Source organism: Planococcus citri, chromosome 3 (assembly GCF_950023065.1).
Source record: "Planococcus citri chromosome 3, ihPlaCitr1.1, whole genome shotgun sequence".
Classification (NCBI taxonomy): domain Eukaryota; kingdom Metazoa; phylum Arthropoda; class Insecta; order Hemiptera; family Pseudococcidae; genus Planococcus; species Planococcus citri.
In genome coordinates, this window is record NC_088679.1 from 61,494,232 (window position 1) to 61,512,163 (window position 17,932).

The following is a 17,932-nucleotide window of genomic DNA, read 5'->3' on the forward strand; positions in this document are numbered from 1 at the left end:
AATTTTTTTGGCTCTTTTTTGGCGTGCAATTTTAATATTAGACGAAAGAACATAGAATAAAAATATAAATATCTTAATCTCCTTTAAGGAAACTTTTGACTAATTTTCTCATAGGTAATCGTCGTGCCATCGTATTTCATTTTGGTAGAAAACTTTAGTAAATTGACTTTCAGCGAAATTCAAACTTATCATAAATGAATATCTAATCTCAACGTGAGCAACTTATGAAAACAAATTAATGAACTTATCGCGATTAACTATTCACAAATTTATACAGACTCCACGAAAATGACAAATGAACAAGATAGGGAATATAAGTACATAAATTTACAGCGAACCGAATAATCGCGAGATTTGGCATAAAATAATTTATTGGGTAGAGCGTAAGTAGGGTATTTTTTCGTAATAAAAAATACTATTTAATTGGGACACGAATTCACTGTACAGAATTGTACGAAACTATAGGAACAAATCGGCCCGGAAAAGCATTGTAGGGAAATTCAACGACGAAAAGACGAAAAATTCCGCGGAGCTGTTTTTATCTCGGGATATTTTTGTTGTTGTTTTATTCGTTTCGGTAAGACAATAATAAAACTTTATGTACGAGTATTTAACCAAAGTGTGGGTAGTATTCAGCTTCGGCAAAAGTAGGTACACAAAGAATGTTGGAATTTTGAACGTAGGTACTCGTAAGTACATAAAAAGAGCACAGAGCAGGCATAACGATAACAAATAATCTTGGCCACTTTTGCTATTCGCTGGCCAGGGCCTTACGAAAATACGTCCTTAATTTGCTTTATAACCTAACGACTAATTTACATATCCTATTTACGAAATACTCAACGAAGAAGAGATTACAACGCGCGATGCTTTTCACGCAAAAGGATCTCCAATCGTTAAGTATATCGAATTAAGTTTCACGATGAATAAATTTGCATCGGAAAAATACAAGCTGGGATCCGAGACCCATCGCTGCATCGTACCGTACATGACAAGATGAAAAATATTTTCTTTTATTGCAACCAATTAAATCGTATAAGTTTTTTTAAATGACCGAGCAATTAGAATGGCAGTTTGGTTAATTTGGATAAATTATACCAGAGGAATTGCCATCTCCTATCCTAGAGATGAGAGAACGATAAAGTATCTTTATTTTTTTGTATTTTTCATTTTGAACAAAAAAAAAAAGGAAAGAAAATAGAGTGAGTATGTTACGATGATGAAATTTATATTTTTTATGGATTACCGCGAGTACATTTTTATTACACGGAAATTTCGAAAGAGATTTCTTCTTACAGGATAAACTTTTCAGGCTCGTAGTTTTTTTTGCGTCGGCCATCGCTTAGAATTGATAACGTCTTACGTTAGTAAAACGATCTCGAGGGAGAATTTTTTTCTCTATTTTTTCGGCTAATGCCTAAGACCAGATTTAAATCCGATAAAAAGCAACCTAAACTCTTTACTAGTGTAGGTCTCCTGCTCCTTGATGAAATTGAGGTCGCTAACCTGAAGCATTTGCGAGTAAATTCACTTCGGTTCTACAGTAATCATGTAGATGAAGGTATGAAATAAAGGATATTCAAGCATGTTAAGTAGACAGTTTCTTGCTGGACCTTTTTTTCATCTCAGAGAGAATACAATTTCACTGAAAACGATCTGAATATTTCCAGGACAGTTTGGAATTTTTTGAGAAAACTGATTACTCACTCGAGACTTTAGAATGTCCTGTGAATGCTAGTTTTCAAAAAAAATTTTCAACTTGCGAGACACAAAGGGTATTCCCAGGTAAAATAAGCCAAACGGCCCTGTTCCCAGAGTTTGAAAATTATGATGCATTATTGTTGGGTACCTCCAAAAAAAATTTCGAGCGGAATTTCCGCCCCTCATACCCACCCTTCTTGGACAGTATAGCCAAAAAACGTGTTTTTGCGAGAAAAATTCGGTATCCATGAGTAGTGGGGAGAAAATTCTGGTACATACGGAATGTGTAGGGGAAGCATGGGCCTTTGAACACAATTTTTTTCAAAATTTTCTATCATTGTGATGGGTGTAAAATTGATCAAAGAAAACTTTGAACCGCCACAGCTTCGGACTCAAGGGCTGATCACAAAAACTGTTTTCTCTAAAATGTGTCTTTTTACAAGGACACACTTTCTTCCTACTAATCCATAAAATTAAAATTATGTCTGCAAAAGGCTCATATTTGCAAGAAACCCTAAAGATTACGCGTTTTTCGCGTGCTTTTTTGCCATGTTCAATGTTCATCCCCCCCTGGCCAACAATTTTTAAATGCGACATTGTCCCCAGGTGAACAGTTTTAAATTTGTTCAAAAACCAAAATATCAATTATAATTCTGTGAGGGAGAATATTCCCTGTGGAAAAGGGAGAAGCTTTCCCTCTGAAAAAAATAGTTTTTCAAAGAAAAAAAATAGTTTTTCAAAGAAAAAAAATGGTTTGGAAGAAGACTCAAGCTGAAAGAGAAGGAAAAGAAAAAGAAAAACAAGAATAAAAAGAACACTACATAGATAGTTCTTTTCTCTTCTTATAGATAGCACCACTTGTATCATTTGAAAAAGTTTGTAGTTCCAATAAATTCTTATAGATAGCGTCACTTGTACGTTTGAAGATAATTTTAATCTAGTTTCAATAACTTCGTATTCGGACCGGGCACTACATAGAGGGCGCTAGTGAGCTGGCAAATTTTTACGTTTCTCAGATGGGGCTTTTCTTATCAACGTTTACAAAAGCATTAATTTCGAGAGTTAAAACTGAAAAAATAATTTGATGTACATTATTTTTACGATTATTATCACATATTAATCATGACCAAATCATATTTTCATTTTTAACTCGTAAATCCAATGTTTTGGTAAAATACGACTGATAAGAAAGGGTTGAGAAAAAAGCCCCGGCTGAACTCTAGAACAATAGGCACACTAGCGCCCTCTACGTGAGAGACTGGTCCGAATGGATAGCGCCAGGGCTGTTAAATTACCATAATTTATTCGCTGATAAAATATGGTGGTAAAATACAGTAAAATACGGTATTTTACAGTATTTACGATATTTTACTAATTTGGATATGAAGAGTTATTTTTTGTAGTTTGACTGAGTTTGACTTCGAAGTTCTGAACTTCTGACTTGCCTCTGAAGTAAATTTTCATCTGTTTTAGCCTTCTAGGTGTTATTACTTATTAGAGATTATAGAAAATTTTCCATGAACGTTTTTTGGAAATTTATGGGGAAAATTTTTGGTAACTTTCAAATCATAAATTTTCATGGAAATTTGGAAATTTATGAAGGAAAGATGAAAAAAAAGCCGTAGCAGTCTGCCGCTACGTAAGAGCCAAATTTTTGTGCCAGAAACATCGAGGGCTCTTAAACTACTCGCACCCTTGCTAGTAAGTAATGGGAAAGCTTTCTAAGAAATTGTGTATCTTGAAAATGAAGAATTTACCTACTTAAATGCTTCACATTCTTGTATATACCTATGTATGTAGATAAGCTTGCCTTAGCTTCCTAGTTCCTAGTTTTTAATTTTTCCTAGTTTTCATTTTAGAAATGGAAATATTTCGATTCTAAAAGATTCTGACACAAATAAAAACATTGTTTGATTGAAACTGTTGATGTTTTTAAAAATTTGATTGTTGGATTTAAAAAATAAATATTGAAATTTCCATAAATTTTACAAAGTGTTAATTGTGCAGAGTAAAAGAAAATATGGCCATAAATGACAATAATTGACAACATCTATACTATAATATGCTATAATCTCACATTGTTCCTGCATGCATGATTCATCCGTAGTTGTTATTTTCACATTCATCGAACTCGCGTCGTTCATTTATGATTCATATTCGCTCGAAACAAATCGAGGGTCGCTGGAATATTTTTCCAAGTCCGGACTCCGAGTTTTCAACACTAGTATCGACATCGACTATTTGACTATCATTTCATTATAAAATTAAAATTACGATCGAGATCATAAATTTTCAATTTAGTCATTGATTACGAATGATTATGACTATGGCTTTGAGAAATGTCAATGTATATGTAAAATGTTGAGTTACAGTAAAGCTTGGGCGATTTATTCAGTTTTAATTTTCATTTTTCAAGAAATAATAACTGACGTTTGTTACGCCGATATGATACAAATTAACAAACCTAAAGTACTTAGTCCTAGTCACCGCCAGATGATGATCAATAATAGATGTTTAATGTGTGTTATGACTGTTATACAATATTCATAAGAATGATCAGTTGACCATTGTGACCAGAAACTCGAGGATAACTTTCAACAAACAATTTTGATTTACGGAGAACAAACTGAAGAGATCTTCAAAATCTAAGAGGATTATTTTGCTAATTGCGACTCAGTAGGTACTCGTAAAATAGAATTCGTTTCTTACAGTTTTCTTTTTGCAGCATGTGAGTATTCTTCATCTACTTACTCGTATTTTGGTACATTAAATTAAATGAGAACAGTTGAAAGTTATCCTCTAATTCAGGTATTGAAAATTTTGAACGAGTGATAAACTATTTCAAACAATGCGGAAATATTGATTAATAATTTTATTCAATTTTAAAATCAATCGGCTCTGATCAGCTTCGTAAGTACTAATTAATTTTAATATCACATACTCTTCGTCTTCATCAATCAATCATCATCATACCTACGTAACAGTCATCAGTCATATCAATTATCATAACACCGGAAAGTCGGAAACAAATGATTGTGATCGAACAAAGAAAACAGAACGAGATTCCTCGCTTTTTTATGCAATTTGTTCGGTCGCGAGTTCGATGAATGTGAAAATAACAACTACATACCTACCTGATTCATCTGGCCTGCGATTATGAACTTTCGTTACAGTTAACGAATTCGTTAACTATTCGTTAACTTAACGAGAGATATTTTCTCACGTAAACTTAACATGGCTTAACGAAAAGTTAACGAAAGGTCACAGAAAAAATATGCGAGTTAACGAATTCGTTAACTGTAACGAAAGTTCATAATCGCAGCCCTGAATGGAATATTTTCAACGAAAATGAAAACCCTTCAAGTTGATACTAATCTATCAAAAAGTTGCATTCATTTACCTCATTCATCAATTCAATGTAGGTAAAGGTATCAATAATATCCTTGTCGCTATTTCAAGTTTCAACCATCCAAACCTCGAACATATCCGCGTTTAAAATTTAAATAATTTAATAATAGTAATAATTACTACAGAAGGATTAATTAAAAATTAAAATAACGACGGCGACACGACGCGACATTCCGAAGACAACACTAGTCGCTACGTTCAACGTTGCACACACACGTTGGGAACCACTGAATTGAATGCGCACTACTCTACTCTTCTCACTCCTCAACACGCACCACGCATGCCGCGCCGGTAACGTGTTTCCTTCTGCGCTATTTGATCGTCTTGTTCGAGAAACGTTGATGTATTTTGGTGTATTTTATTCGAATTTTACTCATTTTGTTTGATTTTTAATTCGTATCGAAGTTTATTGTTTCGCGAGAATTCGGATTAATTAACAAATTAGAGAATTTGTTCGTCGTATTATCGAATAAACGAGAATCTTGTGCCTGTGACCGGTGTGCGTTTACTACTTACGCCTGTGACCGGTGTGCGTTTACTACATACGTAAATCTTCTACATTGTGTGTATAAAATTCATTTCATATACCTGAGGTAAAAAAGAATAATCTTATTGTTATTTATACACGTTTATACCTATGGTAATTGTAATTTGTATTGTAATAGGAGTAGTAGCTGTGCCTGAAATTGAAATCGTTTTGTAATTGACGTTACGCTCTTTATTGTGCTTTGCTGCAGTGATTTATACCTACATTGGATTACATATTTCCGGATTTTACCAGGTAATTATTGGTGTTTAATTATTTACTCTCCTTTGGTGTAATATTAATTCGAAATACGGTGTTTCGTTTTGTGTGATAGAAAGAGGAGTAATAACGTGGTCACCATGTTTGTTTGTGTAGTCTATCTGCATCTGATGATGCATTGATGTGTGTGAGTGTGTGAATAAGAACGTGTTTCGAAGAGATTCTAATTCGTAGAGTCGAATAGCATCCTGGTATGTTCAAAGTATCGAGTTCAACTACTTTTATCGTCAAATTAATTATTGCGTGGGATATTTTACGTGTTAATTAACGTGCTGATTGTGTGATTGGGTTGCCAATGTGTTTCAACTAGTTTCACTCGGTTTCGGTTCAGGTTCAATTGAGATATTCCGATCCCTTGTACCTCATACTTGTCTTTAATTCATCTCGTCCTCGATGAAAATATTATTCCCATGTGTTTGATATCAATATTATGTGCTTGAAAAATCAAATAATCCAACATCAATAGATTCGTAGAGGAGTATGGTAACCGCCTAACCGGCAGAGAAAGTAAAAGTACACTTTAGACTTAGACAGGTACACCTGGTACACCTGTTCTTGTCTCTGATTCGGAACTCCCCGCGTCATCGTTCTGAACATGGTTGTTTTGATTTTTGCGTGTGAATTTTTAATGGTGTGGCGTTACCGGCATTGTAGTTATTTTTAGCATGATTGAATTTTAACAACGGTATGATTTACGAATAATGTATTTATCCTTAAAGTGTAACGACACTTTGGGTGTTCGGGTCCATTCGTGGGTGTACGTAGATAGCCGAAGTGTACTTAGTTATTTCGCGAACTTGTTTAATTATTTTTAGGATTGCGAATCTGAATCAAACTAATCTAATTTCAAATTAATAAAAACATTTGGTCAACATTTGACAACTTGGGAGACAAGTAATCAAAACTGAAGCACCAGTTGAGTATCTTAAAGTCGTTTGTTGAAGTTATTCAATTCAAAAATAGAATATCAAGTATACTCAACTTTACGGTAAAAGTGGTTTTCGATCAGAAAGGACATTGAATAATTTGGTACCAGAAAACTAAAAGCACTTTTTGACGAGTATGGAGATGAGAAAATGATTTAATGCACGCTAAATGTTGTATTGTTTTTCACTCTTAGTATTTCATACAAAAAGGAGAAGACTGCCGGTTTTGATAACTTTTCTCCTGCGTCCTGTAGATTTATTGCATTTGCATACGATACGACTGCATACGACATACATATTAAATAGGTACTTCTATTTTGAAATCAAAGTTTGATGATACCTACATAATTAATTACTCGATAAAAACACTGGAATATTGAGAGTTACGTATGTAATAATAACAACTCAGTGACTTAGTTATTTGTAAGTTGAATTGGCAATGTCAATGTCACTTCAAGCAGAAAATTGGACGGCAAAAGTTTTCGAATATTCAGTACATCGCTTTGATTTGTCAATAACACTAAACACAGGCTGTAATATCAAATTTATTTCATTTTTTCAAGGATGGATGAGTAATTTAGTAACATGAAATGAGTGATAATTTGATAACAAGTTCATGAAATAACCAAGTACACTTCGGCTATCTACGTACACCCCTGAATGGACCCGAACACCCAAAGTGTCGTTACACTTTAAGGATAAGTTAATGTAGCTTTCGTATTGTTGTGTTGGTGTATTTGACGTTTCGTAACATTGTACCGGCCACCCTTTTTTTCGGAATCTTTACTATGTTAGCTTTTGAACCGGGGCTCAGATTTGAATGAAACGGAGCTAGATGGAAAGAGCAAGACCTGAAACAGCTGAAACACTTGGAATTCAAATTTCAGTGTATCTGAAGTTCATTTTTTGAGATTTTTGGCGAAGTTTTAAAAATTTTCAAAGTTTGAGAAAACTGATTTTGAGAATAATTTTTGAACTTTTTCATGAAATATGAATTTTTTCGAGCAGCTTGAACAAAGTGGGTAATTTCTTTATTTTTGGGCCACTCTGGTGCCTCCAGCGATTTTTCAATTTCCTCCAGAAATTCCAAATCGTTCCGAAAGTGCTAAAAATGAACTCTAGCACTTGTAACTTGAAACGATGCTTATTATAGGCACCCAATTCAATTTCGGTCATTTTAGTGACATAATATTATGTTCTCTGAAAATTGGATATTTTCACTTTTTCTGGAAGTTTAAAATTGGTCAAAAGTTCATTGTTGAATTCAATTCGTAGAATTTTGCGATAACCACCTAAAACGGTCAAGGGGACGTTCAGTTGGCACAGATCAATGTTACGAGTGCTTGAAGTTGATTTTTGGCTACTCCAGAGCAATTTGAAATTCCTGGAGAAGATCAAAAAATCGCTGGAGGCTCCAGAATGCTGCAAAACTGTCTGGGTCTTGATGTGTGGGAGTTGAATTGAAGGCTTTAGTCGCACCAAAAATTCAGAAATATGCTCAAGTAGGTACAAGGAATTTTGGCTACAGGGGTTCTAGGATATCCTAATAATGATCTTGATCTAGCTTGGTTTGTTCAATTCAGAGAACGTGTATTCAAAAAAAAAGATGTCACCTTGCCTAACATTTTGCTTTAACAAATTCAACTTTTGAAAAAAATGTTAATGCAGGTAACCAATTTGCATCACTTCAAAAAAATTGAACTAATTGTGACTTGTGAGTAAGTATAGGCCTGTGTGTTCAACTTCAAATCATCGAAAATTCTATATTTTTCTGAACTACTGTTCTGAAATGAAATTTGACATCAATTTATTGAAATCCCTTTGATGTGCCATGAAAGGAACAAAAAACTTCAGAATTTTCAAAATCTCCCCTTCAAAAAAAGGTGGGTTTTTGGTGGTATTTATTATATCTATTTTTCATCGAAATGAGGACCTATTTCGGGGAGGTACACAAAAAAATTGCCAATGAAGGATTAAGAATTCTTTAGTTTGTGATTGAATGTAAACATCTCAATCAGGCTAAGGATTAAAATTTCTATAGGTTCATTATTTGAAAATGCTGATCTCGAATGTTTTTTCCCCCCAAACTTGAAAATTCTGTTCTTTTACTGATAAGAGAGTTATCCCAACTGGCAGAATAATTTTTGAACCGAACGAAGCTGAATTGAAAGAGCATGCAAAACTACATCATCTGCCAAAATTTCAGGTCCTAAAATGCATTTTTTGAGCTTTGGTGCATTTTTGGGTACCCAAAAAATTCAAATTGTTTTTTTCATCGATGATGGTTATTGGTCACATCCTACGCCCCCCCCCCACACCAAAAAATGTACCTTTTTTCACTGTTCACTAAAAATTATGGTTTTTTTCAAATTTGAAAATAATCACATCTGACGAAATGAAAATGAGTAGAAAAAAATCAAAGTTAGATTTATAATTTTGCTGAAATTGATGATGAATTTTAAGTTGATGTTGGTCTGGATATGACTTTTAGCTGTGTAGGTCACTCAGAAGGAGTGTTGGGGGTTCTCAAAAACCAAAATGGTGCTGTCCAATTTATCTTTAAAATTATAAAACAGAAAAATGTGGAAAAACACATTTCCTAATGATTTTATGGCCATAGAGCAGCGGCCACCTGTCAAAAAATTCTAAAAAAATTACCAATGATAGAAAATACGTAGACTGAACATGTAAAAATAATTTTTTCGTTTTTTTTTCTAGATTTTGGAGGAACCTTCACAATTATTGATTTATTTTAAGTTTTCAAAGTGGACTTCCAAAGTCCTTCTTGGGGCCAAAAAAAATTGAAAAAATGCTGAGTGATTTCTCACTGTATCTTTACCTTCAGACCAAGTTTCAAATCAATTGGCTGATTTTTTCTTACGTTTTGACCCAAACTTTGGTGCTCCAGGGTTCATATCTTCTCCCTCACTTTTGAGGGAGCCCTGCAATTGCGCCAAATCACTAAAATCGTGTACCTGGAATTGCTCCGGGTATTCAAAAAAGTATACTGGCAATTGCGCCAAGTTAAGAAAATGCGAAACGAGCAAGATATGAATGAATCGTTCAGTCGCATAAGTTATCTATTCATCCACTCCAGAATCTTCTAGTTACCTCCTAATGTCGCAAAAAGGAAGTCCAACAAACAGGAACAAAATTAGAGGTTTTTTGGGAGGGGGTGGGGGAGGGTGACTGAAAATTTTCCGATCGGTATGAGGAAAAAATGCCAATTTCGTCGAATAAAATGATGCATTTCTAAAATGAAGTAGGAGATGAAACGATAATTTTACCAATTGATATATAATACTCACTCACATTAAAGCTTATTAAAAAATTGCAATTTTAATTTTTGAACTTATGGAAGTTTTGAATATGAAATTTTTTAGTTTGGGAAAGAGGTAGGAATTGGAATTGGTCTGAGTGAAACGAGGTCAAAAGTGTTCAAAAATTCGTATTTAAAGAAGTGAAAAACAATGTAATTGTTGAAAACTTATTAGAATTTAAATGTTGAGTTTTTGAAAGTTTCAATTTTGAAAATGAAAAGCAAACAGGTCTGAACGAAGCGAGAACATAGCTTGTTTCGAAAAGTAAAAAAAAACGATGTCTTTAGACTGCAAAAATTTATGTTTATAAAAAGTGGAAAATATAGTGGCAATAAGTACCAGTACCTCATGCCCCTAATATGTACTTACGTCTACACCTAATTTTAAGAACGAATTTTTCAACTACACCAAAATTACGATTCTGACAGTCCATACTGTGAGCAAAGGGTCGGGAAGATTCGTTCTTTTGATTGGCGCAATTCCCCATGAACACATTTCTTTATGTGGCGCAATTGCTGGTATGCTTATTTTTTTACTCGGTGCAATTCAGGGTATATTTGGCGCAATTGCATGGCAGCCCACTTTCGGTTTGGCAAATCTTATCACAAAAATTTCGTAATGATGAGTAAAAATGTATGCTTAATGTTTTTTTTCTTCAAATTTTCAATTCTAATAAAAACAAATTGATCGGTTTTCGTATTCAGCTTCCCAAGAAAACCTGGAGAAATGTCCTGCAATTTTTTCAATTTTCAGGAAATGGAGTAGGGGCTGGTCAATATTCATTTTACTCAATTTTTTCATTTTTCAAGAAATTTGGGGAAAAGAAGGGACATTAGCGTGGATTGAATGGAAAGAATGAGAGTCGATATTTGTTTCCAGCACTCTTGAAAACATATGAAACCGGTAATTTCAAATTTCAAAAACCTGTTGAAGGCTCCAGAACTGCTCAAAACGTCGATTTGGCAGGTTGACAATAGTCAATATCCAAAATTTCAGCTTTCCAGTTCAATCTGGTAAAATTTTGATTTTTTTTCTGTTTTGGCTTTAATTTGATTTTCAAAAATTCACCAAAAATCGAAAAATGCGTTTAAAGTGTTTAAACACTTGAAATTTTGATTGGTGGTGAATTTTTTCATGGTCTTTCGATGTAGCTTGGTCCAGTTCAAAAATTTCTAGCGAGTCCTATATGATGGAAAAAAAATTTGCGATTTCGGCTGACCTGTCAATCAAAATGGCCGTCATTTTGTTGATAGGGTCAACTTTTTTTTGGGCATGCACGTTTGCTTTGAAATGTTTCTTAGGATTTCCCGTTTAAGCAAAAAGGTCATCTCAGAGGATCGTCGCGTCGGTTGGGGGGGGCGATTATTCCAATTGCCATGTTCCAGACTAAACCCCTTTCACCTCCTGGGTAATTTTTTTCGCGAACCAGATACAGGGTGTCCACAAGACTGGAAAACCTGGAAAAGTCAGGGAATTTCGTAATTTTCACGCAAAATCCCTGGAATTTTGAAAAAGCGATCAATTGCAAATTTTAGATAAGGACCCGTGATGAAAGGAAAACTTTATTTTTTACTTCTCAAAGTAGGTACAAATTTTCAAAAGCTTTTGCCCTCGCTTCGCTTGGGCTTGTTTTCTTTTCTTTTTTAAACTCTTCACATTCGAAAAAAAAATGTTTTTAGGCATCTCTACAAATGAAAATATTCAAAAGTTCTCTACCTCGCTTCGCTTGGCCCACTAAAAATCCAAGAAGGAATTGAAAGGATTATTTTCATTAGTCATATGAATATTGTACCTATCAATTGGCCAAACTTGATGCATTTTTTATTTATTCATTTTTAATTTAAAAAGGTTATAATTACAAGGTGTCTCACAGGTCCTACTGGTCCTATTAGTTCCACCAAAGTCCTATTTTTCAATAATTTTATCCAAAAGTCTTACTTACTTTTTTTTCAATAACACTTTTTTTCAAATTTTCTATTTTTTCCCCTTTTAACGGAATTTCAAACATTACTTTGTAGATAAGGGCTCATTTGTCGACTTTTTTAGATTTTGAATTACACATTAATGAGAGCTTTTGCCCTCGCCTCGCTCAGGCTATTTGATCTTCTTTTCCCTCGTACAAAGCTTATTGTTTAAATTCAAGAAATGTTTAAAGTTTAAATCAGAAAAATAAACTCCTCCCTGCATAAAGAAACCTTTTGTTTTTACTTCTCAAAATATTATTGAATTTTTGAGAGCTTTTGCCTCGCTTCACTCAAGCTTGTTTGCTTTTCTTTTTCAAGATTGAATTTTCAAAAAAAAAAATAATCATCATTCGAATTTCAAAATTTTGAAACAAAAATAATGAAATTGCCCTCGCTTCACTCGGATCCGTTTACTTACTATTCTTTTTTCAATTTCAAATTTTCCAAATAAAACAATCATTCAAATTTTAAAATTTTGAAACAAACTAATAACTCATCACCCAAAAAACCGTCGTTTTTATGCCTCTCAAAATACTGATTTTCGAGAGCTTTTGCCCTCGCTTCACTCGGGCTCGTTTGCTTTTCTCTTTTCATTTGGGATTTAAAAAACTATATCATTCGAATTCTATCGTTTTTATGCCTTCTGGAATACTAATTTTTGAGAGCTTTTGACCTCGCTTTGCTCAGGCGCATTTGCTTTTCTTTTTCCCTTTTAAATTTTTCATCAAAGAATGACTAAGTATTCAAATTTCAAAATTTTGAATTAAATAGTAATACAATCGAAATTGAAGAATTCGACTTGAATTTGAATTCAAGCAAACATGATGCGATATTCATCAATTTTGAAAAATTGATTGTTAATTTTTAAAAATTCATCGCCAATAACTTTGAGTTTTGTTTTTTTCCTTGTTAAAATTGAAAAATTCGAATAAAATCTTACATTTTTACAAAAATTTAGCTAAGTACTTGGATGTAAATTTTGACCCCCCCCCCCTCAAAAAATTCCATAAGTGCTCAAAAAATGACCTGCTGAAAGTCCTTTTAAAAGTCCTACTCAAGTCCAACGTTCTCATTCTAAAATTTTGTTAGACACCCTGAATTAAAGTTTAGTTGTTTTTTTATATCCGAAAAAGTATCCAGTTCGAAGAGAAACCTATGAAAAAAAATCAACCCCCCCCCCCTGAGAAACTTCTTGTTTAATTGAAGTATATGTTAAGCATAGAAAATTGAAAAAAAATGGTCTGGAAAAATGGAAAAATTGGTCTGGAAAACCTGGAAAAGTCATGGAAAATTATTTCCAGAAATGAGTGGACACCCTGAGATACACTAACCCAATTTTTTTGCTGAAAAACTCACCATTCGATTAAACGTATCATTTCCTGTCATTTTGAAGTCGATATCACACGGAGAAGATACCTACAATTGTGTAATTTAATCGTATAAAATACACATTTCCTTCTCTTCTGTTGAGATGTTTCGTTTACACGCCATTTCAGTTCTCACACTCATTATCAATTTTGTTCGATTTTTTCAAATTTTGAGGGACGCACCAGCCCCCCTGGGGGAGCAAGAAAAAAAATAAACAAAAAATTGAATTCTATGTCGAAAAATACCAAGATTATGACACCCATATCAATTTTGTTCAATTTTTTCAAATTTTGAGGGACACACCAGCCCCCCTTGGGAAGCAAGAACAAAAATAACCAAAAAATCGAATTCTACGTCGAAAAATATCCCATCATCACCAATAACTATTTTGATTTCAGCCATAGTTATGTTATAATGTGGCATGCGCGCCTTTTTTAGCCATCCAGTCCACTGTGTGACGACAACGTTTTGAGAGGGGAAAAAATCCACCATATACTTAGGAGCATTGTCATATCAGCGCTGTGCGGGATAGTTTACCCTCTGCCTGTACGAAGGGAGGACAACTTCGCCGACGCTTCAGTTCAAAGTTCAATAATTACTGCCCGCAGCTGGTTTTTGCAACTTATGTAAAGCTTCAAGAACTTTTGAACAGTAAAAGGTAGAGCTTTTGGGAAAAACTCATTATAATGAGAATGAAATTCTGAACATTTTAATCATTCAAAACACATAGTTATGTGCTCATTGAAAATTTCGAGTATTTTTAGTTTAAAGATGACGTACGTACGTAAGTAAGTATGTAGTATTCAAAAATCAGTAAAGTAGAAGTACCTATTCATAAAATCGTTATTTTTACGCGAAATGGTATAAATTTAATATCAGTCGACAGAGAATTTCATTGTCTTTAATTTGAGTCCACACCAAAGGTCATCCAAACTCATGAACAATCGGAAAAATTGATTTTTTTTCACATGAAAAAACGTATGCATCTATAGTAGCATCGGTGAAGTTGTCCTCCCTTCACACAGGCGCTAGGGTATGCAGCAATTTTGTAAATGCTCTATAGTTAATTTGCTTATGTGCACTATTTACATTAGTTATTGGTTATTAATAGAAGGAAATGAGATTGCGAAAAATTGCACAACAAGTATATTTTGTATACATGTTTAAAGAATTTTGCGACCAAAAATTGTGTTTTATTTTTCTCAATTTTGTAAAAATGTACTCTGTGATTATGAAATTATGTAGTTTGAAATTTCGCCACGATTTGTTAACAAATTCAAGTTGAATTTTTGAGAGAAAATCAGATATAGTTATGAATGAGTCTTTGAGCATTTTTTTAAAATTCTGAGTTCAAATTTTTTTTACAATTTTATGGTTAAAATAACAAAACTTCTTGTCAATTGTTAGCAAAATGTTAAGCCGACAATCTAATTAATAGTTTTAACAAAAAGCAGGACTTTTGACAGTTATAAGTGAGCCTTTTCTGGTCGCAGATGTTTTGTATTATACAGCTGCAGTCTGTCACTGAATCTGTATCAGTTTTGGTCCAGACCTGGCAAAAGAATTATGCCATCAATTTTCGCAAAAAAATTGAAAATTTTGAGGAATTTTCCATTTTTGGCTCTCTTGAAAAATTTAATTTTGCGTCCTATTGTAGGCACATAGGTACTTTTTCACTTGGCGCATCAGATGTTCTAAAACTGTAGTAACAAAATTTATGATTTTTCAATTCACTTTTGAACTTTAGGAAAATTTTTGAAAATTTAAAAAAACTTGAGAACTGTTTAGAAAGCATTTTTTAACATTCTTGTGAAATATAATTTTAAAGGAAGATGAACCAACATGAAATCATCTGGGAAAAATCAAACATTTTCTCAAACAGGTTTTTTGAGGAATTGTGAGGAATTGTGTGAAATGTTCAACCCAAGCTTGGTTTATAATATTTTGTAAATTTTCAGAAATGTGGTTCTATACATTTTTTCCCTGGTTCTAATATGATCAAAGTAGGTTCAAATTTCATGAGAAAATAAAATATTTTCTCAAACATAATTTCTGAGCTTTTTTAGAAAAATCTTGATATCAAATGTGGCATGTAATAATTGACTATTCTGTAGAATTTTTTCTCCATTTTCATATTAGTGTCTTGAGGACTGAGATGATTGAGAGCAACATTTATTAACAACAGAATAAAGTTTGATTACATTCTCTTGGTGTAAAAATCTCATGTAGGAATAAAATTAATTTGTTTTCTTGTGCTGGAGCTTGATGTAGATAGATACCTAAAGCAAGTAAAACATTTTTTTTGTTTTGATGTGAATTTTTCAATAATGTTTCTTCATTACAATTTTTTTTATAGCAAATTTCTAAGGTAATACAATAGCAATTTTTCTTTTTTTTGTTCACAGATTTCCTTGTCGTTTTTTGAATCACTTTTTTGGGTCATTTTTCGTGAGTATTTGTGTTGTTTTATTATTTTTTTGCATTTCTCTTGTAATTCATTTTTTTTAATTTTTTTTGTTGCAGGTCTTCAAGATGGTTTCAAGGACCCGAAGGATGCGTGAACAGAAGAGAGCATCCCACAATGTGAAGAAATGCTCCAATAATGATTTGCCAAATAGATGCAATCATAAAAAAATGAACAAAGATTTGCCAACTAGATGCAATCTTGAAAAATGTTCAAAACAAGATGTGCCAAATAGATGCAATCTTGAAATAAATACAAATGAAAAATTGCTAACTAGATGCAATCTTGAAACAAATTCAAGTAATTATGTTAATGTGGATTCAACCACTGTGCATGATATAAAAAAACACAAGGTTGTAAACCAAAAAAATGAGAATAATGAGATTGAATATCTTTCTCAATCTATTACAAATGTAAATATTTCACAATCCAATGAGTTAATAAAGTTGATTGAAAGTATGAAAAGTTTTAGTATTATTATTCCACATTATAACATAAGTACTGAACAAAACACATTGAGTCATGTGCCACAGCAAAATGTGTCTACATCCATTAGTTCTAGATCTTCTATTACTTTACCAAAACTAGACATTAATCCGGTATTAACATCAATTGCACAAATAGAATCAACTTCCAACATGTTTTCATCTTTGAAAATTCATGATACAAAACAAAAAGAGAAAGAACGCTGTAGAAAAAAATATATAGATTTGAAAAAAGATGCACAAAAATATAGAAAACGTATTGAAAGTATATTAAAAGCAAGGAAATTGAGATTTCAGAATGATTCTACTACTCATGAAAAATTTGAATTGTATAAGAAATATCATCAGAAAGAATGCATGAAGGATGATAGCTTGAGAACAAGTCATCTTGAGAAATTGAAAATTAATCAACAAAAGAGATTGAAAAATCCAGATCTTAGACAGAAGCATATTGAAAAAAATAAGTTAAATCAAAAAGAAAGGTTGAAAAACCCAGATCTGAGGTGCAAGCATATTGAAAAATCAAAGTTTAATCGAGAAGAGAGGTTGAAAAACCCAGATCTGAGGCTCAAACATCTTGAAAAATTGAAGTTATATCAAAAAGAGAGGTTGAAAACCCCAGATCTGAGGTGCAAGCATATTGAAAAATCGAAGTTTAATCGAGAAGAGAGGTTGAAAAACCCAGATCTGAGGCTCAAACATCTTGAAAAATTGAAGTTATATCAAAAAGAGAGGTTGAAAACCCCAGATCTGAGGTGCAAGCATATTGAAAAATCAAAGTTTAATCGAAAAGAGAGGTTGAAAAATCCAGATCTGAGGCTCAAACATCTTGAAAAATTGAAGTTATATCAAAAAGAGAGGTTGAAAAACCCAGATCTGAGGAGCAAGCATATTGAAAAATCAAAATTGAATCAAAAAGAGAGACTAAAAAACCCAGTGTTTAGACTGAAACATATTGAAATACTCAGATACAATCAAAAAGTTCGTTTGCTGAATTTACAAAAACGAAAGATCCATAATGAAATGCAAAAACGTTGTCAACAGAATCGTCTCACACGTCCTGGCTTACGAAGTGCTCATAATAGAAGACAAAGTCAGTACATTAAAAGGAAAATTATTTCTGATCCAGTTTTCAGAAGTAATTATTGTAAGAAATTAAAATTATATAGAATGAAAGTGAGACAACAGTTAGGGGAAATGAAATTTAAAAGCAAGCAAAGAGAACAAACACAAAGAAGTAGATCTAAGAAATTATATGCAAAAAAATTTAAAATGTTTGAACAATATGAACATAGAATAAAATTTGGCCCGGATCAAATCTGTTCATCTTGTGATCGTTTATTTTTCAAACAAAGTATAAAATCATTAGATTTAAATGATGTATACGTATCAAAATTTCCTACAGATTTTATTAAGATGACTTGGAATACTGATTGTGATAGAGTAAAATTATGTCAAACATGTTTTCGGGCAGTGAAAACTGGTGAAATT

At 32.9% G+C, this 17,932-nt stretch overlaps 1 protein-coding gene and 1 long non-coding RNA gene across 3 annotated transcripts in view; one reads left to right on the plus strand and one right to left on the minus strand.

Annotated features, from left to right (window-relative positions):
* LOC135841751 (uncharacterized) overlaps positions 1-17,932 on the minus strand; it is a 210,960-nt gene that overhangs the window by 33,038 nt on the left and 159,990 nt on the right. The window lies entirely within an intron of this gene.
* LOC135841725 (uncharacterized) lies at positions 5,431-17,928 on the plus strand. Its single transcript, XR_010557989.1, has 4 exons — positions 5,431-5,702; positions 5,775-5,890; positions 15,898-15,940; positions 16,016-17,928. It is a non-coding gene; the product is annotated as an uncharacterized LOC135841725 (long non-coding RNA).